At 41.4% G+C, this 27,997-nt stretch overlaps 1 protein-coding gene and 2 pseudogenes across 2 annotated transcripts in view; 1 reads left to right on the top strand and 2 right to left on the bottom strand.

The window, feature by feature from the left end:
• Nucleotides 1-27,997, top strand: part of LOC118524070 (uncharacterized) — a 112,926-nt gene that overhangs the window by 48,983 nt on the left and 35,946 nt on the right. For both annotated transcript variants that reach the window (XM_078062721.1, XM_078062720.1), the window contains exons 3-5: nucleotides 23,522-23,621; nucleotides 25,625-25,768; nucleotides 25,993-26,343. The gene's annotated coding sequence lies outside the window, so the exon portion shown is untranslated. The remainder of the gene's footprint in view (nucleotides 1-23,521; nucleotides 23,622-25,624; nucleotides 25,769-25,992; nucleotides 26,344-27,997) is intronic.
• Nucleotides 5,240-6,044, bottom strand: LOC118526491 (ragulator complex protein LAMTOR5-like; annotated as a pseudogene).
• LOC118526490 (large ribosomal subunit protein eL32 pseudogene) lies at nucleotides 5,325-5,781 on the bottom strand (annotated as a pseudogene).

Genomic DNA, 27,997 nt, shown 5'->3' with positions numbered 1-27,997 from the left:
GATAAACTTTTCTTAAGCACCTTTTCCAAGGACACATCTCACCTGGGTTTTGGTAGTATTTACCTTTTTTTTTCTTTTTAAGAATTTTTAAAAATTTTTTAAATTTTTTATTTTTTTAAAAGATTTTATTTATTTATTTGACAGAGAGAGAGAGAGAGAGAGCGAGAGCAGGAACACAAGCAGGGGGAGTGGGAGAGGGAGAAGCAGGCTTCCCGCCGAGCAGAGAGCCCGATGCAGGGCTCGATGCCAGGACCCCGGGATCATGACCTGAGCCGAAGGCAGATGCTTAACGACTGAGCCACCCAGGCGCCCCAGTATTTACCTTTTGGGTGTGAGGGGGTCATTGTGTTCTTGAAAAATGTTTCCTAATCCACTGATTGTATTTGCTACATGGGTGTCACTGTTCCTTTTTATTCAAGTGGAACTCGTCTCCACCTTACTCCCAATTTCACCTTGCAAACTCCCATTCAGCTTTCTAAACCCTGTTCAGAAATGCCTTGTCTGTGCAACCTTTCCTTATCCCCATGCCCAATTCTGTCTCCTCTTACCCCCCACATCCCCCGATAGAAATGATCATTCTCTGGGTTGTACGAACGTCTGTAATTATGCATATTCCTGTACGTGTCTGTCTCCCCTGTTGGACTGTAGGAGCCTTGAGGTTCCTCCCTTTTGTGTCCCCAGCACCAGGCTGGGGTACACAGTAGGAGCTCCATTAATGTTGTGAATCCAAAGAGAGAGAACCAAAAAGCAAAAAGGAAAATTCTAAACTCTCCTAACAATTTAAGCAGAAGATTAAGGGACAACACCCAAAACCATCTCCACTTAGATTCATGTTTTTCTTCTTTAAAATGTTTGGGAATGGAGGTTTCCCATTCCCTTCCTATAGCCATCAAGGAAATGTCAGTGCTGCCCCTCAGGGGTTCCCCCGTGGACTCCTGCAGTTGTGTGCTGAGCCCTTCCCATGACACCTTGACCCCTCCCAGGGGCCCCACCAGGTGTGGTTACTTTTTCTGCCTAGCTGAGTCTTCAGTGTGGATGCTCACTTTACTCACTTTGTCCTGGTTTTCTCACATTTTCTCCATCCAAGAACTTTGTTTTCTTCCTCTTGAGGAGCTCCGTCTTCCCCACCACATCCTCCTCCAGCCACCGCTTCCTAGGAGAGCAGGCAGGAGGAGACATTGTCTGGGCTCCCTTGTGTGTTTTCTTTTACTCAATGTACATTCCTTCCAGTTTTTTCACATCTGTAGTCAGATAAGCATGAAGTGTAATCAGTAGGCAGTGAGGACTGAATGAACATGAGCACAATTTATTTAGGGGGTGAGAAGGATGTCTACACTGACAGGCTGGCTCTTTCAGCTTCTTCTAGCTTCCTACACTGGCCTAGATTTGAATCTGGCACATGGGTCTTGGGGAAGCCAAGTCACAAAGCTTCGCACACAGCCCAGTTCTCAGGGTGCCAAAAGAACCAGGGAAGGAGCAGGCAAGTTTCAAGGGCTGACTGGGGGACCAGTTGGGAGAAGTTGAGGGTGGACAGTGGGGCAAAAGTATGCTGTTAACCCCTTTGAACTCCTCAAATGTGTAGCAAAGCACGGCCCAGGTAACCCCACTGCTCTTAGCTTTAGGGTCTTTTTCCAAGTACTTTCCCCAGTGACACAGTCAGGTCATTGCTCAACCATGCCCTCCCCCACCCCTGCATTTCACTGAGGGAACAGTTCAGGTTAGAGTCGCCCCAGGCCCTAGGTTAGAAATTGTTGGAAATAGAGAGTTTGGCCTAGGAGAAGAGAACGAAGCAGGGTTGACCAGTCACCTGTGGAGGGGAAGTAGCAAAGAGATAGAAAGCACGAATGGTGATTTGTGCTTGTATTTTTCTCTAGCAAATCTCCACAAGTAGAATATTTTAAGCTAGTATAGCGGCGGTTTTCCTAAACACATAGTATAATCACATAAAACAATTATGATATCATCTTTATGGAGTCTTGAAATTAACACACATTTCTTTTTTAAAAAATGCAAATATCTTAGACCTGAAATGTTGACAGTGGTTGTAACAGTCAAGGTTGCCCTAAAAAGCAGAAGGTACCCTAAGTTGCAGTTTAGTAGGGAATTTCTTCTAAAGGGTCCACTTGTAGAAATGTAAGCAGCATTAAGGGAATCAACAAGAGAACGTGAGGTACCCGGAGTCTGGCAAAAGCAGGAAGCCCTTAACACCCACAGACCTGTGAAAGCTGAAGGTGTGGGAGAGGGGCCTCTGGACGGGAGCTGTTTCTGTGGCAGAAGCAGCCACTGCCTGAATTTAGGTGATGAGAAAGGAGGGAGTGGGAAAGAAACACCCATCCTCTGGTTTCCTACAGGTGCTTCCCATTGGCTGAACCCAACTGGAAGCCAGAAGGCAAAGAAGCTCATTGGTGCCACCCTCAGGGATCAGCCTCCCAGAGCCCAGAGGAGGGCAGAGAAGGGCCGAGAATGGATCTGGGGAAGAGGGGACATGCAGGGAATGACCAAGCCCAGTCAGCGCCAGAATGAGGGTAAGGAGAGGGAGACCGAGCGAGGCAAGTGCAGGGTGGGATCCTGCCTTTATTACAATTTAGGTATTGTGTCATCCTGGATTTTTTGCAATAATTTTGTTTTTTAAAAACTATTACATTAAAATATTATTTATCTTGATTACTGAATTTTTTAGCATCCCCGCCCCACCCCCACTCCCTTAAATTTTGTACCACTGACTTCACTCTAATCCTGGCCCTAAAGGGATTCTCTCTGGATAAAGAGATTGTGGGTGGTTTTTATTTTCTCATTTGTGCTCAACCTGTATGTTCTAATTTTTTCAAGTGAGCGTGTATTTCTTATATAATAAAAACAAATGCAAAATTTTCTTCTTTGAAAGTAGGGATCCTGAGGTGCCTGGGTGGCTCAGTCGGTTAAGCAGTTAAGTTAAGCAGCTCAGGTCCTGATCCTGGGGTACTGGGATTGAGCCCTGTATGGGGCTCTGTGCTCAGCAGGGAGTCTGCTTCCCCCTTTCCTTCTGCTCCTCCCACCTAGCTCATGATCTCTCTCTCTCTCAAATAAATAAATAAAATCTTAAAAAAAAAGAACTTAAAAAAAAGTGGGGACCCTTTATTCGTGCAACGTGGAGCAGACTCAACAAGAAAATCAAATGTTTATTGAATGAATTAAAAAACTTGTGTATCAACTCTATTTCCAAATCCTACCTCTTCTCAAGTTCTAACTCAAATGCCACTTTCTCTTGAAACATTTCCTTTTATCCCCAATCACATTGGCCTACAAAGGCCTACACAATGTGTGCATGGGCCACCCCTGTCCCTTCATGGCTCCCTCTTCCCTCCTGCCACGCACCCTCTCCCTCACTTGGTTCCTCTATATCAGCCCCCTCCTGGATATCACTCCTGGCATGTGGGGAGCAATTGATTAATATTTGGTGAATGAATGCATGAATGAATGAATGTAGCCTCTTCCTTTTTTTGTATCATCCTTGACATAATCTGTTTTGTTCTATATAGGTGTGTATTTATCTTACCTCCCCTATTCTTAAGCAACTCAGGCCATCATCCTACTCACTTTGATGTGACCCTTGGTGCCTGGCACATTGCTTGGAATGTAGTCAATGATAACTACCAAAAACAATAGTAGGAAGAGCCGTTTTTTGAGTTACTATTATGAGCCAAGCCCTGTGTTAAACATTTACAGGTATCCATCACCTCATTTATTTATCTAAATGATTGTGAGGATGCAACATCCATAGAAAGACATGTGGTCATAAAAGGGACCTTCCGTTTTTAGTTGTGCTTTACAGCTAAGGAAGGTGAGGCGTAGAAAGGTTAAGTCACACGCTAGAGGTCACTTTGCTAATAAGTGGCATGACAGGAAAGTGCAGTCCCAAATTATACCAGATCAGTAGCTCTCAAAGTGTAGTCCAGGAGCCACTGGGGTTCCCAAGGCCCTTCAAGGTGTCTGTATGCTGAAAACCATTCTTGTGTGCCTACAGTGATCTGCTCAAGGCTACATGCCATGTGCTATCAAACACCTTAAAGGCAGAAGTAGGGATAAGAATTCCGCTGTCATCTGTAGGCCAGACACTAAAGAGATTTTCAAAAATGTAAAGGAATGCCAATCTTTTCACTTCATTTTTTTTTCTTTTAAGATTTTATTTTATTTATTTGAGAGAGAGAGTGAGAGATCACAAGAGGGAGAAGCAGACTCCATGCTGAGCATGGAGCCTGATGAGGGACTCCATCCCGGGTCCCGGGATCATGACCTGAGCCAAAGGCAGTCCCTTAACCAACTGAGCCACCCAGGTGCCCTCACTTCATATTTTTATGTTTTGTAAAATATGGTTGTTTTTCATAAAACATGTTATTTATGTTAACATGTAATGTGTTTATTATTGTTATTTTAAAATAAATTAAGAAATACTTAAAAATTTTATTAGTGTTAATTTCTAATATGGTCAATATCAACAGATATGGCTCATACTTAAACAAAATCTCTTTGGGGTCCTCAATGTCTTTAAGAGTATTATGGGGCCCAGGGACCAAATCGCTTGAGAATTAGATGTATTAGGTAATATTTAAGTTTCTTGTCAGCTCTGAAATTTCAAGGTTCTCCATTCATGAAGCAATTTAGGTCATACATAACTTTTGGAAGGCAGGGGCAGGGGCTCCAGGTCATGAGGCAGTCTCCGGGGCAGCTCAGAGAAATGGGGCCATCTTGGGACTGGATTCTGTGTCTAGGTTCAACTTTGTTTCACTGGTCTTGGGTACCTGGATTTATTCTGCTCTTAACTGTTCTGTGGACTTCTGGAAACTCCTGTTCCTGTTTTGGACTCACCCATAACTCCCAGTTATGATTCACTTCTCCCAGACTCATTATTTTACTCTGTCCCTCATCCTGTTCTATGCTTATATGATGTGTGTCAATGTTTACCTTGACCCTTGATTAGACCTTGCTGCCAACTTTTATTTTATCCTCCAACCAGATTTATTGAACATACCAAAATTCTGTGTACAAAGTGACATGGACCTGCTGCTTCAAAACATGATCCTTTCTTACTAATATTTTGATGTCAGTCCATTGAGTGTCCAAAAGCAGCTTACTCTAAACTTAATAGAAACGTGCCCAGTGCACACTAAAGAAATGGTGTCACTACTGGAACTTTAATAGTTCTACAAGATAATTAACATTGAGCCCTTATGACAGGCTTCTGGAGAACTGATATGAGATATCAAGAAGTCATTTTGTACACTGTCCTTGTGATAACATGATGTTTCTGGATCATCATGTTTCCGTTATCTTTTTTTTTTGTAGTTTTATGGTTTTATTAACACAAATATGACATGCACACAAGCTGTCTGTTCATTTTCTTCGCTGCGCAACCTGGCATTGGCATTGGTGACTCTGATTGCCAGTTGGGCTGCTCTTTCCACAATGGTTTTGTGGTTTTCGGAGGAGACATTGTGAGCAATCTCCGCACAGTAAGATTTATTGCACATCAGCAGCACTTCAAGCTCCTTGACGTTGTGGACTAGGAACTTCCGGAAGCCACTGGGCAACATGTACTTTGTTTTCTTGTTGCTCCCATAACCAGTGTTGGGCATCAAGATCTGGACCTTGAATCTTCTGCGCACCCTACTGTCAGTGCCTCTGGATTTCCATCAGTTGTGCTTAATTTTGACATATTGGTCTGACTGGTGCCGGATGAACTTCTTGGTCCTCTTTTTGGGACTTCACCAGAGGTCTGAGGGCAGCCATGATGCCCAGTAACAGATGGCTGCCACCTCCGCAGGCAGCACTGAGGAAGAGAGGGGAACCATGTTCCCATTATCTGATTCTAGACACACCACAGGAATATCAGGTCTGAGGTTGGTGTAGCTGCTTGCTGGGCTAGAACAGATATCACCCCAGCATGCTTATCTGACAGCATCCCCTGGCATCCCAGATTAAGTCCTTGTGAATCAGTGCCCAGGACTCTCAACAATGGCTGGATTCTTCATTGTGTACTCCAAGTGCTGCTCCAAGGTCATCTCCATCCTCTCTGCTGTCCATCCAGCTCCTGCCCTGATGCCAACTTTCTATACTTAGTCTTCCATAAATGAAGGTCTTACAATATCCAAACACTTCCTGGACAACGGATTAGCCCCAAATATCTTATCTCATGTTGCCCAAGGCATGTACAGGGTTACAACAGATTTCATGATTTAAATTCTTTCTCGTTGCTTACCTCTGGGGAGGTAAAGAGGTGGAAGGAAAACTTACTCTTTTTTTTAAATTTTTTTTAAAAATTTATTTATTTGACAGAGAGCACAAGCAGGGGGAGCGGCAGAGGGAGAGGGAGAAGCAGACTCCCTGCTGAGCAGGGAACCCAATGCAGGGCTCGATCCCAGGATCCTGGGATCATGACCTGAGCCAAAGGCAGACGCTTAACCAACTAAGCCACCCAGGTGCCCCCAAAACTTACTCTTTTGTAATACCTTTTGAATTACTAGCCAAAAAATAAACTAAAACTTTGTTTCAAATGAAGCAAAAAAATAATAATCTATCCTGAAATAACTTCCTTGTTTGGCTGACATCATTCTGCCCTGGGAAGGATCATCTTGCAGGGTGGTTACAGAAGTACAAAGTGCATCACACATCACTGGACAGTGAAGAATGAATATGCATCTTGGGATGGAAACTGCTTTGGGGAGCTTTATGTTTTTGGGGTTTTTTTCCTGCTCTTCAGTTAACTGAGTCACAGTTTGATGGAGCAGACTAAGAATATTCATTGGCCTCTGTTACTTTATGAAAATGATATTTTAAAAAAATCCAGATGCACTATATAAACAATATATAGTATACACACTGGATATGCTTCATACTTTCTGTTAATTTGATGGTATTTGATATAATTGGTGATTTCTTCATGCTCTGCATGTGGAGAAAGAAGGTGCTATTTCCAACCAAGTCATTTATTTGCTGTGAGATCTTTGGCCAAGTCTTGCCCTGGATCTCCATGACCCACATCTTCCACACAAGGGGAAGACTTGCCTTTGAGGGACAGTTGGGAGGAAAACACAGATCCAGACAATAAAGTCTTTTGGAAAGTTAAGAGTACTATTTGAAACCTAAGTAGTAGTAGTAACTATTTCTCACGTTTAATTCTCAGAACACTATGGAAAGAAACCGGAAACTAGACATTGGTTCAACTTGCCAGATTAGAACAAGAAGGCCAAAGAATGTTCCCTGAATTCCAAAGCAAGTCAGTGGTGAAGGCTGCTGTATGTGCCTTTTCCCAGCCCAAGGAAATATCCTCAAAGCTGGAGGTCAGTGGTCAGTGGTCTTCAAAGTGGGAATAGCAGCATCTATTTCCAGATCCTCAACTTCGTGTGGAAGCAGGGCTGATTGCTCCCCCGGGTTCTCCTTCCCACAACTGCTTTCATAATCTGCCCTTCTGCTTGATATAAAGAATACATACTCTTAACCTGCCCTGAACTGCCCTAGGGAGTCAAAAACCTCTGGGGCACCAAACAAAGAGACACTTTGAAATATAGATTTCTGAAAAGGCTCCTTTAATAATTAATCAAAGAAAAAACCCCACCTACCTTTTGTCTTACATTGTCTTGTACATTTTTTGGGGGGGGAAGGAATTGGCCTGAATTATGACAGTCTGAATTCAGATATTGTGTACTGGCATAGTGGGTTGCAGATGACTTCACCTCTCCCATCTCTAGTTTATTGTTGAAAAAACTTTGCTCCTAGCAACAACCCTGGGAAATCAAAGCAAACATCAAATCCTCAAAATGCCTACCCCCCCATATTTAAGATAAACTGTTCCATTCGGTACATTTCATTCCATACTCACCCCAGGATGTCTTTTATGGAAAGAAAAGGTACCTCTAAAAGGGTACAAGTTAATAATGCTGATTCCTTTCAAGGGAACTATCAAATTATTCAAGATATACTGGATAAATTTGCCAACAAAAGTTTCATGTGATTTCTTTCAGATTTTCTGTGCATTAATCAATACAGTAGTTAATAAGGTACTTTTATCAAAACATGTCCTGAAATATTTATTCCAGTAGCACTCAGTCCTCATCTTATTTCACTTATAAAATGTTTAAAGATGCAAGTATTGGGCTAATTAGTGCAATATGCCTTTCTCTTTCATTGGAAAGTTCAATCATGATGTCAAGCAAAAGTAGTAAAGTTAATTCTGATTTTTATACATCATTTTCTTTTTTTTAAAAAAAGATTTTATTATTTATTTGACAGAGAGGAGAGAGAGAGAGAGTGTGTGAGCACACAAGCAGGGGGAGTCGGAGAGGGAGAGGCAGGCTCCAGTGCCGAGCAGGGAGCCCGATGCAGGCCTCGATCCCAGGACCCTGGGATCATGACCCGAGCCGGAGGTAGACGCCTAACCGACTGAGCCACCCCGGCGCCTCCATCATTTTAGTTTCAAAAGCTAAATACCTGATATTTATATATGCACATGCACACATCAAAGAAATATACCTCCCTCATATGTCTTGCTTTGTAAATAACTTACAATGTTAGTTGAATATTATATTGGAACATTATAATTAAGTGATGGCAAATAGCATAATTATTTTTATAAATTATTCTAAACATGAATAAATTAATTATATAAGAGCTGCATTATTTGAATCTTACCTGCTTTTAGTCATGTGTTGTACAAGATGTATTCCATAACTTATTCCTCAGTAATTGTTATAATATTCCTCAAAAATGCCTATTAACACATTTACTTGAATTTTAAAAGTCAGGCGGAAATTAATTCTGATTTAGTTTATTGGTTTGAAAATGAGGATCAGAGTTGACAATTAGGTAATATGGTGAGTGTTTTTCATAAGTGGAATGAGACATATCTCCAAGACTTTTTTAAAAAGTGTATTTTGGGCGCCTGGGTGGCTCAGTTGTTAAGTGTCTCCTTCGGCTCGGGTCATGATCCCAGGAACCTGGGATCCAGCCCTGCATCGGGCTCCCTACTCTGCGGGAAGCCTGCTTCTTCCTCTCTCACTCCCCTTGCTTGTGTTCCCTCTCTCGCTGTGTCTCTCTCCATCAAATAAATAAATAAAATCTTTAAAAATAATAAAATTAAAAAGTGTATTTAAAATGTGAGATGAGGAAATTATTTTTTTTAAGATTTTATTTATTTATTTGACAGAGAGAGCGAGAGAGTACAAGCAGGGGGAACAGTAGAGGGAGAGGGAGAAGCAGGCTCCCCGCCAAGCAGGGAGCCCGATGCGGGGCTCGATCCCAGGACCCTGGGATCATGACCTGAGCCAAAGGCAGATGCTTAACCATCTGAGCCACCCAGGCACCCCAAGGAAATTATTTTTATTGAAAAAATATTGAATTCAAGCTATGGTGCATTAGAATTAATATTTGGTTTTTCCAATATTTTCTGAGTATATCAGATTAAACGAGGTGTCTTTTACATGAAAGAGTAACAGGCAGGGGCACCTGGGTGGCTTAGTCAGTTGAGTATCTGACTCTTGGTTTCAGCTCTGGTCGTGATCTCATGGGTCATGGGATGGAGCCTACCTCAGGCTCCATGCCCATTGGGGAGTCTGCTTGAAGATTCTCTCCCTCTACCCCTCCCCCAACCTACATGTGCACCCCCCTTCTCTCTCTCTAATAAATAAATAAATCTTAAAAAAAAAGAGTAACAGGGGCGCCTGGGTGGCTCAGTCGTTAAGCGTCTGCCTTTGGCTCGGATCATGATCCCAGGGTCCTGGGATCAAGCCCCGCATTGGGCTCCCTGCTCGGCGGGAAGCCTGCTTCTCCCTCTCCTACTCTCCCTGCTTGTGTTCCCTCTCTCACTGTGTCTCTCTCTGTCAAAAAATAAACAAAATCTTTAAAAAAAAAAAAAAAAGAGTAACAGGCGTAACTGATTATAATTATATAATTCTTAATATTAACAATTATGTAATCTGATAATTCTTGAAGTTATTTGAGTATACTACTTTTCAGAAATTATGAAAGTGAATGACTCTAATTAGGGAAAAAATTATTTTCTGGTTTCCAATTATTTATTTTCATTAAAATTGAAGGAAGAACATGTAATGAAATGATGGATCTAGGCAGTGATCATTAATGGCTGCTAAACCATCAGATGAAAAACTGATGGGGACCTTTGAAATGGGTAGATACAGCTAATAACACTAAACCCATGGATACAGCCTATCACACACACAAAAAAGACACCCAGACTTTAGGTACCTCCAATGAAATAAAAAGTACAAACAAACTAGCTATGAAGGACTCTTGCCAAAGTATCAAATCTGTATCTAATCAAGCCTCAAGATCTAAATATCAATTTTCAGGAAATACAGAGGCCAAGGAGATGTAATCAGCAAAATCCAGAACTTGGAAAACATATCTACAGGACAAATTACCCAATTTTTCAACAAATCAATTGCAAGGGGAAAGAAAAACAAGGAGAAAGAATCTATTGATTAAGAAAAAAGACTTAAGGGCACCTTGGTGGCTCAGTCAGTTAAGTGTCTGCCTTCAGCTGGGGTCATGGTCTCAGGGTCCTGGGATGAAGGCCTATGTCGGGCTCCCTGCTTGGCGAAGAGTCTGCTTCTCCCTCTCCCTCTGCCTCCCCCTCCCCCTCCCCCTGCTTGTGCTCTGTCTCTCTCAAATAAATAAATAAAATCTTTTTAAAAATTAAAATAAAAAAAAGACTTAAGAGGGGTGCCTGAGTGGCTCAGTCAGCTAAGCATCCATGGACTCTTGACTCTTGATCTTAGCTCAGGGCTTGATCTCAAGGTTGTGAGTTCAAGCCCCATGTTGGGCTCCATGCTGGACATGGAGCCTACTTAAAAAAAAAAAAAAAAAAGGCAAGAGAAAAATCAGCCAAATGTAATTTGTGGGCATTGTTAGAATCTTAAGTTGAAAAACCAACACTGAAATCCAAACCAAATCAAAACAAAAGTATGTATGATATAATCCAGGGAAATTTAGACAATGGCTGGATATTGGATGATTTATATTTCTTAGGTGTACTGGTTTGTTTTAAAAGTGTTCTTATTTTTAAGAGATATTTATAGAGGTATTCTCTCTATTCTCATCCCAAGATGATTCTTGGGATTTGCTTCAAAATGATCCAATAGTGGTGAAGGGGTGGGAGTAGAGGACAGACAGCAGGAAAGGATTGAAATAAAAGAAGATTGGCTATGGGTTGGTGAAATTGTCAAAGCTGGATGGTGGTCACGTGGAGATTCATTTTATTATTTTTCTACCTTTATACAGGCTTGAACTTTTCAATAATAAAAATTAAAAGATAAAAACAAATGTAAAAAAATTCATTGAAGGAGTACCTACTCTAGCTGTCAGCTGATAGATCACTAAAACTAATTATTTATGATTTATCACTGTGTGATTTTTGGGCATATACCTTGAAAGGACTGAATGACTGACGTTGGTATAACAAGCCTGTTTATATGAACAGTGCTTAGATGTGTAGAAACAAAAACAAGCAATGAGAGTTTATACTGAACTCTTTCATATTAGCAAGAGGTAATATTTATTCATGAATGCATGAGCAAACAGGAAAAAAGAGAAAAGCCCCATCCATTCTCTTAAGAGACCTGTGTTTTCAACAATTTTTTTCTTTTTATGTTTAATAGTTGTTTATATTATTATTTCTTTTTAGAGAGCGGGTAGGGAGAGGGAGAGAGAGAATCCCAAGCAGGCCAGAGTCCCAAGCGCAGAATCTGACCTGGGGCTCGATCTCACAACCCTGAGATCATGACCTGAGCCACAATCAAGAGTTGGTTGCTTAACCAACTGAGCCACCCAGGTGTCCCAGTTGTTTATATTATTTATCAAAGTTTGTAATATTTATGTATTTTTGATCAATTGTATACTAATACCAACTGTAAAAACCAAATCCAAAAGAAATTTTTAATATTTGGAGACTTCGGGATCAGGAAAAAAAACTTTAAAAATTACACAAAGAGGGGCCTGGGTGGTGCAGTCAGTTAAGCATCCAACTCTTGGTCTCAGCTCAGGTCATGATCTCTGGGTTGTGAGATGGAGCCCGGTGTCAGTCAGTTAAGCGTCCAACTCTTGGTCTCAGCTCAGGTCATGATCTCTGGGTTGTGAGATGGAGCCCGGTGTCAGACTCCGCACTCAGCGGGGAGCCTGCTTGGGATTCTTTCTCTCCCTTGCCTTCTGCCCCTCCCCCCACCCTCCCTTTCCAAATAAATCAATCAATCTTAAAAAAATAATTAAAAAAATAAAAATTACACAAAGAGGAAATGTAATGGAAATATAATTCCAAGAAGAGAAAGGAATGATATAAGATAACTTATAGTTACAGAAGAGGTTGTTCATGTACTTTTAAAAATAGGTGATAAGGCTGGGTGCCTGGCTGGCTCGGTCGGTGGAGCCTGCGACCCATGATCTCAGGTCGTGAGTTCAAGGTCCACGTTGGGGATAGAGGTTAACTTAAAAAAATAGGCGATGGGGTATCAAATTAGAGCATTAAGATTATATAGATATATTTAAAAGAATGATGTAACAGTTTTATTTTGAAGTGTTATTTATGATACACTGGAGAGCCGCCCTCTGCGCACCCAGCAGTGCATCAATATCATATGATGTACCGGAAATTACTTCATTTGCAATTCTTCATACTTAGTTCAGAAATGTTAAATATTAACTAAAAATATGTAGGGAGACTATTTTGTTTTTTTTCTTTTATGGGATTTTTTTTATTGAGTAAAATCCACATAACATAAAATTACCATTAACCATATTAAAGCATACAATTCAGTGGTGTTTAGTATGTTTATAATATTGTGAAACCACCACCTCTATTTCAAGACATTTTCATCATCTCAAAAGGAAAGCCTATACTCATTAAGCAATAACTTAATAACCCACCTGTTTCCTGGCAACCACTAATCTGTTTTCTGTCTCTATGGATTTACCTATTCTGATGTTTCCTATAAATGGAATCATGCAATATTTGACCTTTTGTGTCTGGTTCCTTTTACTTAGCATAATGTTTTTGAGGTGTATCCAAATTGTAGTGTGTACAAGCACTTCATTCCCTTTTATGGTTGAAAAATACTCCATTGTCTGTATATACCCCATTGTGCTTATTCTTTCATCAGCTGATGGACATCCGTCTTGTTTACAAATTTTGGCTAATATGAATCACATTGCTATGAACATGAGTGTACAAGTATTTGAATATTTGTTTCCAATTCTTTTGGGTCTCTACCTAGGAGCAAAATTGCTGATAATTCTTTCACTTTTTGAGGAACTGCCAAACTTTTCCACAGCCACTGCACCATTTTACATTTCCAGCAACCATGGGTTCCAATTTCTCTGCCTCTTTGAGAACTCTTGTCATTTTCCATTAAAAAAAATTGTGACTAACCTGGTAGTTATAGAGTGGTATCTCACTGTGGTTTTGATTTGCATTTCCCTAATGATATTGAGCATCTATTCACGTGCTTGTTGGCCATGACTACCTAGTTTTTACAAAATTATTTTAGGAGGTGTGCAAGCAAAAATGTTATGGTCCACAGCTGTAGGCGTAAACCACTGTGTTTCTGAAGATCTTGTCTAGTACCCTTCTGTTCTCTGGCAGCATCGTGCTCTCGCCTCAAGGCTTTGTGACACTTTGTCTGAGTGACCCTTCTCCCATCTAGAGGTGCAGAACTAAAAATAAAAAATACTTTCCTTCTCAGTGGGGTGGCTTGAGGGTCTGTGCAGACTAAAACTACAATTTATTTTTTTTATTATTTTATTTTTAAAATATTTTTATTTATTTATTTCACAGAGAGACAGTGAGAGAGGGAACACAAGCAGGGGCAGAGGGAGAGGGAGAAGCAGGCTTCCCGCCGAGCAGGGAGCCTGATGCGGGGCTCGATGCGGGGCTCGATACCAGGACTCTGGGATCATGACCTGAGCCGAAGGCAGATGCTTAATGACTGAGCCACCCAGGTGCCCCTAAAATTACAATTTATGATACCAAATCTTTCTCTGCTATCTGCTAAATGAGCCCTCTTATGTTTTGAAGACATTTAATTTTGAATGCCAAAGTTAGCTAGCCTCTTGCACATAGTGAGCTTTTTACATGCTTATTTGTTTGTTTGACATGAAGTCAGAAGGGACCTTTGGCTGTGCAAACTGAGAAGGAGTGCTCTGGGAAAGACATTTCTGTGTAAGGCTGGAGGAGAGTGAGGAAATGAGGGCGCATCTGCACAAAGTTGTGCCTAGGCAGGGGGCTATGAAAGTAACAGAGAGTCTTGGAACCCTCATGTCTGCCCCGGGACAGCAGGGAGCTTTATGACTGGCAGTCTCCCCTGGATAGGTTGCTAGTTCATTGAGAACAAGAACAGCATCTTAGTCCTATATCCATATATGTTCCCTAACCCAGAACCTGGAGTATAATAGGTACACACAGGATGTTTCCTGTATTGGATTGTGCAGTGGTGATACTCTGTCCCCTGATGACTGTCGAGCCCCCTTGCCTTCCTGATGGGAATTAGGAAGAAGACATCCTGGTTCCTGCTCCTGATTCTCACTCATTCTGGTCCATCTCAGATTGACATCCTCCAAAAGCTCCCCATTACCCCCATCACTGTGTTCCTAGGATTCCCAGTTTTAACATAAAATATGCCCTATATCCTTGATCATTATTTCTAGAGGATTCCCTCTACTTCCTTTTTATTTAAATTACATTCAAGCTACCCATAGACATGGCCGTGTTTGGGACCTTAGAATCACATCCAGTCTTTTATGGTAAAGAAAAATTTGAGAGACTTCCAAATTTTTTGTTGATAGACTCTTACCCAAGATGTCTGTTGATGTGGGTTTATTCATTGCCCATTGCCTCTAAAGAAGGCTCTCCTGGGCTCCCATGCAAAGGATATAAGCCTGGTTTGACAGTGTTTGAGAGCCAGGTGGGAGAATGGGGCAGGGGGCAGTGTTGAGGCATTGCAATATTTCTCTGTTGAGTATGCAGACTTTCATTCATTTCCTTGTTTTAAATCTGCTACTTGAATCTGACCCTTTGCTATTTTCTCCCCCCAGAGCATAAGCGTATTGTTGTAGGGTTTGGGAGAAGTCTCTGGGCTGTGTACATGGGGGTAGGACCTGCAGGTCCAATTTCTGCTTGTACTTCTATCCTATGATTCATCTCCATCTTGCAAAGTATCTGATACCTGATGCCTGATTGCTGAGCCTTTCCACGGGGTGAATCAGCTTGCCCGTGGTATTACCCACGTGTCCTAGCCACCCTCCTCCCCACCCTGCTGCATGCAAGCGTTCCAGTTTTCTCTGGTTACCACTTCTCTATCCCTTTCCATCTTCCCAGACTGTGTTGGCATCTCTCCTCTGTTTTCATCTCCTGTCTCATTCTCATGTCCTTGTAGATTCCCATCCTTTTTGTACTTTCAGTATCATGTTATAGGGTTCAGGAAGTGCCTGTGTTCAGTCTGCATGTATCCAATAAACAACTATTCTTTATGGTCATCAGTTCCACACTGTGTAATACTCTGCAGCTATTAAACGGAATAATGTATCTACATGTCTGGACCTGTGAAATGGACAATATAGAAAGTTAAATGAAAAAAGCAAGTTCACATTTGGTTCTGTATAATATGAAACTGGTTTCATTAAAAACATTTTTATATTATATATACACAGTTATAAATACACACATATTGTATGTATGTATATATATATACATATATATATATATATATTCTCCTCAGCATTATCTGAGAAAACATAAATATCAGAATAAATACATGGAGCTGGTTGGATATTTTCATTTGGCAAAATATTTAAAAGGGTCTGATTTAAAGGTCTAGGCAGGAGGGTGAGTGTAAAAATTTCCTGTGGGGACATGGGAGCCAGGGAGCGCCTTTCACGTTGTGTTCTATGTGGACAGCGCCCTCTGGAGTTGCATAATGGTGGTGGCACTTCCTGGACGCTCCCCAGAGGCACCAGCTGTCATCCTCCAGAGCAGGAGCAGAGGTTCGCTTGCAAAGGAGTTGCCTCTCCCAGGTGTAACTCCTAGTGGCCTGTTTCCAGGATATGACTGTCTGGCTGTAGTTAATGATCCTCCTGAGCTGTACCAGAGAGGCCAACTCCCAAGTGAGGTGAATAATAAGCAGCAAAATTTGCGATGTCTGTTCCAGCATGTTGTGGGAAACCTGCAATTCCTCACAGAAGCAACTAACCTTCCTCCCTCCAACCACCTTCAACCCCCAACTTACAATCAAATGGGAAGATGTGGACATTTTCCAGTTAATACTCAGTGATAAAGGGTCAAAAGGAATTTAGGCACATATTCAAATACTCTCTGGCAACAGGTCTCCAGACTTTTCCCCTCAAACTTTGCTGCATATTAGAATTACCTGGGAATGTTTTAAAACTCCCATGCCCGGAAAGAACCTATTACCTAGACAGGTGAATCTTTAACAAGGTTTCTCAATGTTGGCCTTATGACATGTGGAGCCGGGTAATTTTTTTGCTTTGGGAGGCTTCCCTATGTATTGTGGGATGTTTAGCACCATCCCTGGGCTCTATGCACTAGAAGCCTATGGACCCTCCCCCAGTTGTAACAACAAAAAGACATTTGCAAATCGCTCAGTTGAGAATCACTGCTGTAGGGGGTGGGACCCAGGCATCCTATTTTTTTTTAAAGATTTTATTTATTTATTTGAGAGAGAGAGAGCCTGAGTGGGGGGAGAGGTGGAGAGAGAAGCAGACTCCCCGCTGAGCAGGGACCCCCCGACATGGGGCTTGATCCCAGGACCCCAAGATCATGACCTGAGCCGAAGGCAGTTGCTTAACTGACTGAGCCACCCAGTCGCCCCAAGGCATCCTATTTTTAAAAATCTTCCCAGGTGATTCCAATGTGCAGCCAAGTTTGAGAACCAGTGCTCTGATGGAGTTTCCTTTGGGAAGTGTACCCTGGTGGAAAGTCCTGGGACTTTTGGAGTCAGTTTTTATAAACTGTTATTTAATACTGATGAAATAAGAATGGATATATTCTAAGCGAGATGAGCAGTTCCACTCATCCTATCTAGTAAGCACCTGTTTCTATCAAGAGAACTTTGGAAAACAAAAAGTCTGTGAACATCTCAAGAGCCTCGCAAAGCCCGCTGCGCCTGTAACTTATGGAGAACCTTTACAGAGTGATAACGAAAGGGACCTGAACAAATGAAAGGTCTAAGCAACACTCCAGGACCCACAAGGTGTACCTTACTGGTGCCAAGATAATATCTACTGTTGATTGGAGGTCCCCTCGGGCCATGGTCTTGTGCTAGGGGATCTATTTGTATGTCATCAAATAAAAAGACATCTAAGTTATTATAATAGTACTAATGATAAATAGGGCTGGCTTAAGGAATAGGCATATCAAATACTTTTGAAACATGTTTTAAACCTAAGTGGTGTACATAATATTTACACATTGTGAGTATGCTCCTCAGTCCCATGTGGCAGGAACTGTAGATTGGCTCACACAACACTCTTTCCATCCTCTTTCTACCATGGAAGCCAAAAAGCAAAAAAACACAAAAAAACAAAACCAACCAAACAAAAAACTTGCCTTCTAGATTCTCTGCTGCTGGGAGTAGCTATGTGATATAATTTTGGCCACTAAGAATGTAAGCTCTATGAGGACAGGAATTTTTGTTTATTTTGTTCTCTATTGGTCACAACTCACCAAATTGTATACTCAAAAAATATCCAGTTTGAGTGGTGGATTAGGAACATTGTGGGAGTGGGAGGACGTGACTTACTGGAACTCAACATAGACCATGGCATGGCCACTGAAATGGGTCATTCATACATTCCATGGACACCGAACTACCATGAGTCACACTGTGCTGGGACTCAAGGGTGAGTAATGACCAGTCCTTGTCCTTGAAGAGATCAGACTTCAAGACAAGACAGAACATCTAAAGAAATTCTTTAAAGAGGATAAGATAAGATGTTGCTCAGGGGTACAAACTTGCAACCAGTAGTAAATAAGTCCTAGAGATCTAATGTACAATATAGTGAATATAAACAACATATTGTATTATATCACCAATTTCCCAAGAGACTAGAATTTAATTATTCCAACCACTAAAAATAAATTATAATTATGTAACATGATAGAGGTCCTGGTTGTCACTATAATTGCAATCATATTACAATATGTAAATGTATGAAATTAACATTTTGTACACCTTAAATTTACACAATGTTATATGTTAAATATATTTCAATTTAAAAAACATCCAGGGGCGCCTGGGTGGCTCAGTCCATTAAGCATCCGACTCTTGATTTCAGCTCAGGTCATGATCTCAGGGTTGTGAGATCAAGCCCCACGTCAGGCTCCAGTGTGGAGCCTGCTTAAGATTCTCTCTCTCTCTCTCTCTGTGCCCCTTCCCTGCTCCCATGTGCTCTCTCTCTCTCAAAAAAAAAAAGCCATCCAGTTTGTTGTATAATTTTATTTCAGTAATATGAAAAATAAGAGCAATTGTTAAGAAAATTAAAAGGCGAGTTACAAACTGGAAAAAAAAAACAAAAACAAATTTCTTGGCCCTGCAGGAATCCTGAGAGAATGGGAGGCACCAAGAAACCTATTTCTCTAAATTTCAAGTAAATTGCAGAGCTAGCTGATATATATCCAACCAACATTAGATGTCACCATCGTGCTGTGCAAATGTAGCTGGCGCTCTGGAGTGCTATTTAATATTTAGGACGAGGTCAGGCTTTTCAAGTGTTTGAAGGTTGTTCATTTTTTCTCCCCCATTTGATGCCAGAATATGATTACTATGGCTTTACCAAAAAACTCCCTGAGCCTTGATCTTCTCTTGTTTTATGATTCATTCTACATCTCTTGTGCTTGGTACTGCTTGGGGCCAAGCTCTAAGGAACACACCAAAGGGGGGTACCAGCCTCAGTGGTTCCTGTGAAGGACGGCCACGTGCAGAGTTCCTGTGTGCCTCTGCCTTAGACCTGTGCTTGCTTCTCCTTGGAGACCTCACAGATGCAAGTTCCACTACTAGAGCTGGAAAGAGAGCGACCCAGGGATGGGGAGCACGAGAGAAGTGTGTGCAGGTGGCACTGCCCAGGCGTGAGAAAGGGGGAGACAAGGAGCCCACCTCCTAAGGGGCTAGACACACATTTAAAATGGGGAGACTTCCGGGTCCTAGGAAACTGAACAGCCTCCTGGGTTCTGTCACCAAGGGCTGAAGCTTTAACCAAGGCTGTTGTAGTATCCAGTTGTTTGGGACCATCCAAAACTACCAGTTTGGTACAAGAAATCACATATAACACACAGAAGTTATTGTTCCCAGTCTTTAATGATTACTGGACTTGGTAAGAAATATCAAGAAAGAATGTATTGTAATGAACTACAAGAGGGTAATTAGGGAAAAGAGAGCTCACTTATATCTAATTTGTTGTATTAGTAGTTAGTAATTTAGGAATTTCTGTTTAGGATAGTGTACTTCATGGGTACATGGGGTCTTGTCCTTAGTGAAAAGAGGAATGGCTCTCCAGATATTAGAAACACAAGATTTCCCATTTGTGAGGCTATCTAGGTGAAGGCAATCACCCTATTCACAGGCTTATTTACCCTTACCCTTATACTTATGGAAAGTAACCCAGTCATCTAGGCAGAGTATGTCTCATCCATTTGCTGTATTGATGCTTTTAAGAATATTTTAACCTATTTATATTTATTGTGATAAAATTTGGTCTGACATCTGTCATCTTAAGTGCTTTTAATTTTTTATGATTATTGCTGTCCTATTTAGTCCGTTTTGCTATGTGGACTTGGCGTTCTTTGCTCTTTTATCATCCCTTGCTATTCTGGAAGATATTTCTCCTGTTTTTGTTCTACTAGTGGTACTGTTGAGATTTTAAAACATTCTTAGAAATATTTTAGGTGTAGAAAAGTGGGAGTATAATAAACCTCTATGTACCTCCCCTTAGTTTTATCATACGTGAACATTTTGTTATGGCTGTTTCCCATGTTTCTAAGAACTAAAGCAGTACAGATGTAATTGAAGTCCCCTGTATTAAATTGCCTTTCCCTCTCTGTGGCTCCAGAGGCAGTTTACCATCTGAATATGGTGTTAATTGTGCCCATAGATGCTTTTAAACTTGTTATATATGGTTATTTCCGTAAACAACATAACATTATTTTGCATATTGTGAATCACATAAATGGTATATCTTTCTGCAAGTTACTTTTTATTTTATTTTATTTTATTTTATTTTTTTAAAGATTTTATTTATTTGACAGAGAGAGATAGCGAGAGAAGGAACACAAGCAGGGGGAGTGGGAGAGGGAGAAGCAGGCTTCCCGCAGCGCAGGGAGCCTGATGTGGGGCTCGATCCCAGGACCCTGGGATCATGACCTGAGCCGAAGGCAGACGCTTAACGACTGAGCCACCCAGGCGCCTTGCAGGTTACTTTTTAAATTCAATATTGTGTAGCTGAGATTTTTTTAAAAAGATTTTATTTATTTATTAGAGAGAGAGAGAGAGAGCGTGAGCAGGGGGAGGGGCAGAGGGAGAGGGAAAGAGAGAATCTCAAGCAGGCTCCATGCCCAGGAGCAGGGAGCCCAACATGGGGCAGGATCCCAGGATCCTGAGATCATAACCTAAGCCAAAGGTAGCCGCTTAACTGACTGAACCACCCAGGCACCCCTGTAATTGAGATTTAAACACATAGTTCAAGTTCATTCATTTCCACTTGTGTTTAGTATAATATTTCATTTTGTGGGATAAAGCTCAGTTGGTTTAGCCATTGTCTTAATAATGGACATTAAGGTTGTTTGGAGTTTTTCGTTTTGAAAAACTGATGCAGTGAACATTCTTAGACATGTTTCTTTGTAGACATGTGAAATAATTTTTCTCTCACATACTTAGAGTTGCTGGGTCAAAATGTAGGATGAGGGAAAGTACAATGCTGGTGATGGAAGAACATGTAACTGGCAACAAGGCCTGGTTTATTTTTCTACCTTGACCATTTTCCTTTGGGAGATACTGTGTATTTCCTTTATAATAGCCTCAGCTTGTCATTGGTTAGTTGAGGTGATTGGACAATGATATTTAATAGTCCTGTGATTTTGTGATCCTGTTGCTTTTTCAGGAGCAATTCTTTTAAAAAATTTTTTTTCTATTTTAATTTTTTTAGAGTGGGGAGGGGCAGATGGAGAGGGAGAGAGAGAATCTCAAGCAGGCTCCATGGCCAGTGTAGAGCCTGATGAGGGGCCCAACGCAGGGCTAATCCCACAACCCTGAGAACATGACCCGAACCAAAATCAAGAGTCAGATGCTCATACAACTGAGCCACCGAGGCGCCCCTTAAGAGCAATTCTTAAGTGTAGTATTGTTTTCCATTTCTAAATATAGATGATGTAAACAACACTGCAAATGAATTCATAACAACAAAAGATATAGCAAAGGAAGAGATTATGCTCTCTAGTAAACTCCAGAGAAACATTTTCCAAGAACTACCTTTCTAGAAGACTATGAACTGAAGAGACAATAGGAAATATCCATGGTGGGGGAAGATGAGGGGAATAAAAGTTTTTTTTCCAGCAGGTGTGGAGGGGATTAGAGTCTCCACTGGAAAGGTTATTTTAATCAACGTACAGATATATTTATAAGTTTCAAAGCATTCCCACTAGGGAGAAGTCCTATGAATATAGGATATGTGGGAAAGGTTATCAGCTTTAATTCAAAACTGATTCAGCACTGAAGAATGTACATGGGGGTGATACCCTTCAAACATACAGAGTGTGCTAACTCCCAACTTAGCACTAGAAAAGTCCACAGAAGAGTTTTGAAGCTATCTCAATGTAAGGAATGAGGGAAAACCTTAGATATGAGTGCAAAACTAACTTGGCATTAAGCTACACGGTGGAGAAACCCTTCAAATATATAGAATGTGGAAAAGATTACAAATATAGTTCTTAACTATATTAGACATCAAAGAATTGAACTGGAGAAAAGCCTTATGAATGTAATGAATGTGGGGAAAGCTTTCAATGTCAATGCAAATCCAATCAGGCATCAAAGAAACCATAATAGGGATAAACCTTATTTGTGTATGGAATATGGGGATGGTTTCAGCTGTAATTCTATCTTCAACATCAAGAGAATCCATACTGGGGAGAGACTATGAGTGTAACGAGTGTGGGAGAGCCTTCAGATGTAGCTCCCAGTGTAGAAAGCATCAGCTTATTCATACTGTAGAGAAGCTATTTCAATGTAAAGAGTGTGGAAAAGGCTTCAGCATCAGTGGAAAACTAATTCAGCATAAAAAAATCCACAACAGGGAGAAGCCATGAATATATTAGGTGTGAGAAAGCTCTTAAACGTATAACTTCAGACTTTGTTGCATCAGAACATCCACACTGGGGAGACACCTTATGAGTGAAGTGATTGCAGGAAAGCCTTCAGGTGTATCTCCCAAGTGAGTTAATATCAGAATACCTACACTAAGGAAGAGCCCCCCACATTGTTAATGCAAAATTAATTGGGCATTCAGGCCTGCCATGGGAAGAAACTTAACAAATGTGTGTTGTATGAGAATGGCTTTAACTGTAGTTCTTTTTTTTTTTTTTTAACTGTAGTTCTGAAAGGACCTCCCAATTTGAGTATCTATACTGGAGAAAAACTCTACCAGTATAAGTGCTATGGGAAAGTATTCCATATCATTATAGCAATATTGTTAAATTCCTTATTGTTAAAGCAAAATTAAGTGGGCATCATGATAGGAAGAAACTCTTTGTATGTATGAAGTGTGAGAAAGGTTTCAGCTATAGTTCTAATGGTATTATGCATTACAGAGGTGAGAAATCCAGTGACTGTAAAGCAAGAGTTACTCCCAATTTAGACAGCCTAGGGTCTACCCCGTGGAAACAAGTTCTAAAAATACATCTGGAAGGCTTCAGCATTAAAACAGAACTAATACATCACCTGACAGTCCATTCCAGGATAAAAGTCTAATAATATAATGAATGTGATAAAGGCATTATTTCTACTTTTAAATCTTTATTTTTAATGTGAAATAACTGATATAGAAAAGTACTAAAAGTAATCAATTCTCATGTACCCCCCATCTAGGTTAAGCAAATACTGGATTTTGCCAACATTTCAAAAATATTTCGCAGCTAAAGTCCTGCTTCCCCTGACCCTCCTCGCCTTCCACTTCCTCCCAGTGTAAACACCTATGCTGAGGTTACTGTGTATCGTTGAACTATACATGTTTTTCTTTTTGGGCTTTTACTATATATGTAAGTTCTAGAAATTATCCATAAATATTATATATATTTATAATTTATGTATTTTAAAAAATGTATAAACATTTTGCACTGTGTCCTTTTGTCACATGCTTTTTTTAAAACTCAGCATGATTTTTATGAGATTTACATGTTGAAGCTGGTAATAGCTCTAGTTCATTTTAACAAATGAATGGAATTCTCTACAGCTAACTTACCTATTCTTACTATTTCAAGGAGTGCCAGAGTGAATATCCTCATATGTGTTAAAGAAATGAACTCAAAGAGGTCTGTAGGGAGAAAGCCAAAGCAAAGGGGTCTTCATGTTTAATAGTTGGTAAGTACATGCTACTTATATAATAGGGGTTACAGAATAAAGGTAATGACTTACAAATAGTAAGAAATCAGTAGAGGTAATATGCTCATTACATATTAAGTGAATAAACTCAATTTCCTACAACAAGCATATACTAACAAGTGTTTTTTTTTTCTTTTTTAGCAAGTAGAGCATGCCAAAACAATTTTCCACAATAAATATGTAAAAAAGTTTGCAGTAATCATAATCTCACCATTTAGAGTAGGTTCCCTAGGAGGCAAATATAAAACTTTTGTAGTCAGTGATAGTGCTGTCTCTTTATTAATGGATGCATTAGAAACTGAAATTCATTATAATAAGACAGTGTGTATTTGTAAGAGTTTAGTTTAAATAAACCAGATTTATTACAAGGTTTTAGAAATTTATAAAATCGGGGCACCTGAGTGGCTCAGTCGGTTAAGCGTCTGCCTTCTGCTCAGGTCATGATCTCAGAGTCCTGGGATCGAGCCCCATGTCAGGCTCCCTGCTCAGCGGGGAGTCTGCTTCTCCCTCTGCCTGCCCCCGGCCCCCGCTCGTACTCGCTCTGTCTCTGTCTCTGTCTCTCTCAAATAAATAAATAAAAGGTTTAAGAAAAAAATCTATAAAATCACTGGGAAGGTTGAAGAAATAGATTCTGGCTTAATTTCTGGGAATGACTCCCACAGCGATACTGCAGGCCTGTACGATCAAAGGGACTCTAATTCCTGCAATAGATTTGAAACTGCCTTCTAGATTACAGCTGGGGGGCTTCTGAACAATGCTGCCTCTGTGGTGAGCTGCACACTTGAATCACATAAGTTAGTCCTGCATGAATACATCTTATCAGTGGAGCCCACTCAGAAACCCACCCGCAGGGAATATGGGACATTTGGTGTTTAGCTTTCCATCTTGCAGTACAGAAAGGCATACCAGAAGGCTGGAAAAGATGTTGAGTGAACCACTCCACAATATCTACCACATAGAGTATGCATTGATTGGACTCAGACTACACTGGTGTCCCATCTGGCTTATGCTCCTCTTTTTAATGCTTTTAGGTAACTGGTATGTAATATTTAAAAATACTTCTTTAGAGAAATGTAGGCATTGATTTCTCAAAAGCATGTGTAAGAATATTCATCCCTTTCAAAGTCTCTCATTAAATACCATTGTTACTTGTGGCTTACGGTATTACAAAATTTTAACCATAACTGAATCAAAGTTTTGGGGCTTATCATTTTTTTTATTCATACAAAATGACTCTCTGTGCATGTGTGCAAGAGTTTTTTAGGTTATAGGAATATAACCTACAGGGTCATAGTGCATATATGGTTTTTCAGTTTTATGATACTGCCCGGTTGCTCTCCAAAGCATCTGTATATTCACATTCTCAAGAATAAAATATGAGTACCCATTTCCCTATATCTTTCTCACTTGTCCTCATACTTAATATTCTCTTCCTTTGGATATTTATTAGCTGTATAATGGATATTCTCATTTTATTCTTCATATTTCTTAACCTCTTTTGTATTTTCCATCTCTGCCATACTGTGCTATGGTGTGTCTGTATTGTTTCACTAAAAGTTTCATCAACTCCATCTCCTGAGCCTCTAAGAACATGAGTAGTTATCCCCCAATACTAGAATCCCCAAATACTAGAACATGAGCAGCCAAAGTGCCAAACCCCTGTCCAGCCAGAAGCGCCCCGCCCCCCCAAAGAGACTATCTGGTTGTATCAGAGCAATAGGCTTCTTGCCTAGAGTATTGTTCTTACCTAGTTGAATTTGAACTGAATTACAGAGCTTACAGTCCAACCTCATCAGGCCCTGCTATTTATCTGTCTATGGAGATGTGGGACTGGAAGCGTTTGCAGATCCCCAAGTGATGTTGAGGCCCTCAGTAACTGAGTTGAGGCAATGAGAAGAGAGATAAAAGTCGGGGTCATAATGCAAAAATGGCCAAGAAGCTTCCTACGTCACTGTGAGATCTCTGATGTTTCATCTTTCTAGGATTCAGTTCCCTCAGTGGGATAATAGATCTTGAAGTGAAGAAGGCACATCTCCAACATTTTGTTCTTTGTCAAGCCAAGGGCACTGAGACAGAATAAACATTGGCGATTTTGGAGCAGTTTGGATGCTGATTATGTGTAATGGGTAAGTAAGAATACTTAAAGATTAATTTCTAGAGAGGTACCATCCAGAAGGCTGAATACATGTGTACATATAAATATGTTTGTGTGTATCTACAGTTACAGCTGTTTCCCGTTATAGAACAGCTTGCTGCCAACCATCCAGCTCTTCATTGTTGTGACGGGGCCTTTTTAATAGCCTTCTAACTTCTCTCTTGCCTGACTTAAAATGCATTTTTCACACTGTAGTTACAACTCATAGATCTACAACGAAACCAGACCTGGTCCAAAGAGCAGAACCAGCTTGAGTACAGCCAAATAAGAGAATCCCCAGATACTAGCGCTCATCCAGGATGGCCTTTGGCTTCCTCCGCCCCTTGCGAAGGTTTAAAGTCTGTGCCACCGCAAGCCCTTCGGAGAGAAAGTCGCCTCCTCCCCGCAAGGGTCGGCGCGCGTCGGGGAGCCCGGCGAAATACGAAGAAGCCCCAGCATCCTGAAGCCAAGGAAGCGCGAGTCCGGGAGACGCGCTGGCGGTGACGCACTTCCGGCGCGCCTCCTGCCATGCCCTTGCGGTCCAGCGCCAGCCGCTCACTGCGGGAGGTGAGTGCGGACTGGGAGGTTTCCGTCCCGAGCCCCAAGATGGCGGTTCCGTGATTCCCGAGGCCTCTGGGAGGCCGACCCGGGAGGGAGTCGGGCGACGGCGTGGCTATCGAGGAGAGCGGGGCGGTTTGCGGGCTGTCCGCCCCTTCCCCCGCATTCCTTTACCCGTCGCGGCGGCCACTTCAGGAAATGGGGGCTGAGGCTGTGGGCCGCCAGTAGGTGTGGCCCCCTTGGGTGACCGACGCGCCGCAGTTCAGTCGGTTACCCCAATGAGCGTATGTTAAGTGCAGTGTAGTTCCGGTTCCGGGGATGCAGCAATGAGTAAGCCCCAGGAACTTTAAGGCTAACGGGGAAGTGAATATTAATCAATTCTGATTATACCTTTGCCCCTGCTCATAATAACCCCATTGATTTTGGGCAAAAGAACGTTCTGAACGTTCACGGGTCCCGCTTGGCCTGGCGTCTCGCAGCTTCTTCCTACTCGGTCTTGCAGCACAATCCCCTTGCCGCTGCTGCAGGCTTCTTGGCCTTGTACTTGTAAAACATGCCCCCCCTTGGCCTAGTTCATTCCACTTCTCAAGTATTCGTCGACTAGGGCAATCCCCCTGCTTTCATTGACACTGTTGACCTCATCATGGGTTTTCCGACCACCATACACCTAGCGCATAACAAAAGTAACGTCACACTTAAATTTTAGTCCAAGTTAGAGGAGAACAAGAAGTTGTTTGAATCCCTAGTGCCGACCGTATTGCGGTGCACAGAGTATGCCTCAATAAATACTGACTGAAAGGGCAGATATATTTGTAATTGCAGTGTAAGGTACTTGATAAAAGAATACATGCCCACCAGATCTGACTTAATTTGGATCTTCCAGGATATGACTTTCAAATTGAGGTCTGAAGGGGCGCCTGGGTGGCTCAGTCGTTAAGCGTCTGCCTTCCGCTGGGGTCATGATCCCAGAGTCCGGGGATCGAGCCCCGCGTCAGGCTCCCCGCTCAGCGGAAAGCCTGCTTCTCCCTCTCCCACTACCCCTGCTTGTGTTCCCTCTCTCGCTGTCTCTCTCTCTGTCGAAAAATAAATAAGATCTTGAAAAAAAAATTGAGGTCTGAAATTCTGAAAAGGAGTTAACAGGTTAAAAGGGGGGCAAGTTGGGAAAGGCTATTAGAGGCAGGGGAAATAGGTGCTAGGACGGAGTTGGGACCCAGTCAGCCATTTAATACTTGCGTAATGACAATTCTTTTAATTCGAAAAGTAGTATATTTCTAGTAAGCAAATTGGGGAAATAATTAAAATGTCACAAAGAAAAAAAAATCATCAATAAGACTACCATTCAGGGATACTGTTTTAAAATTCATTTCCAGGGGCGCCTGGGTGGCTCAGTCGTTAAGCGCCTGCCTTCGGCTCAGGTCATGATCCCAGGGTCCTGGAATCGAGCCCGCATCGGGCTCCTTGCTCGGCGGGAGGCCTGCTTCTCCCTCTCCCACTCCCCCTGCTTGTCGTTCCTGCTCTCGCTATCTCTCTATCATATAAATAAATAAAATCTTTTTAAAAAAATAAAATTTATATCCATTGAGTGGTTTTGTAGATATTTGTAAGTACACACATATGATTTTTACACAATTGAAGAGTGAAATATGAAATTTTCTCACGGCAT

The sequence above is a fragment of the Halichoerus grypus genome, chromosome 15, assembly GCF_964656455.1.
Source record: "Halichoerus grypus chromosome 15, mHalGry1.hap1.1, whole genome shotgun sequence".
Classification (NCBI taxonomy): Eukaryota; Metazoa; Chordata; class Mammalia; order Carnivora; family Phocidae; genus Halichoerus; species Halichoerus grypus.
This window is presented reverse-complemented; position numbering and strand designations above follow the sequence as displayed.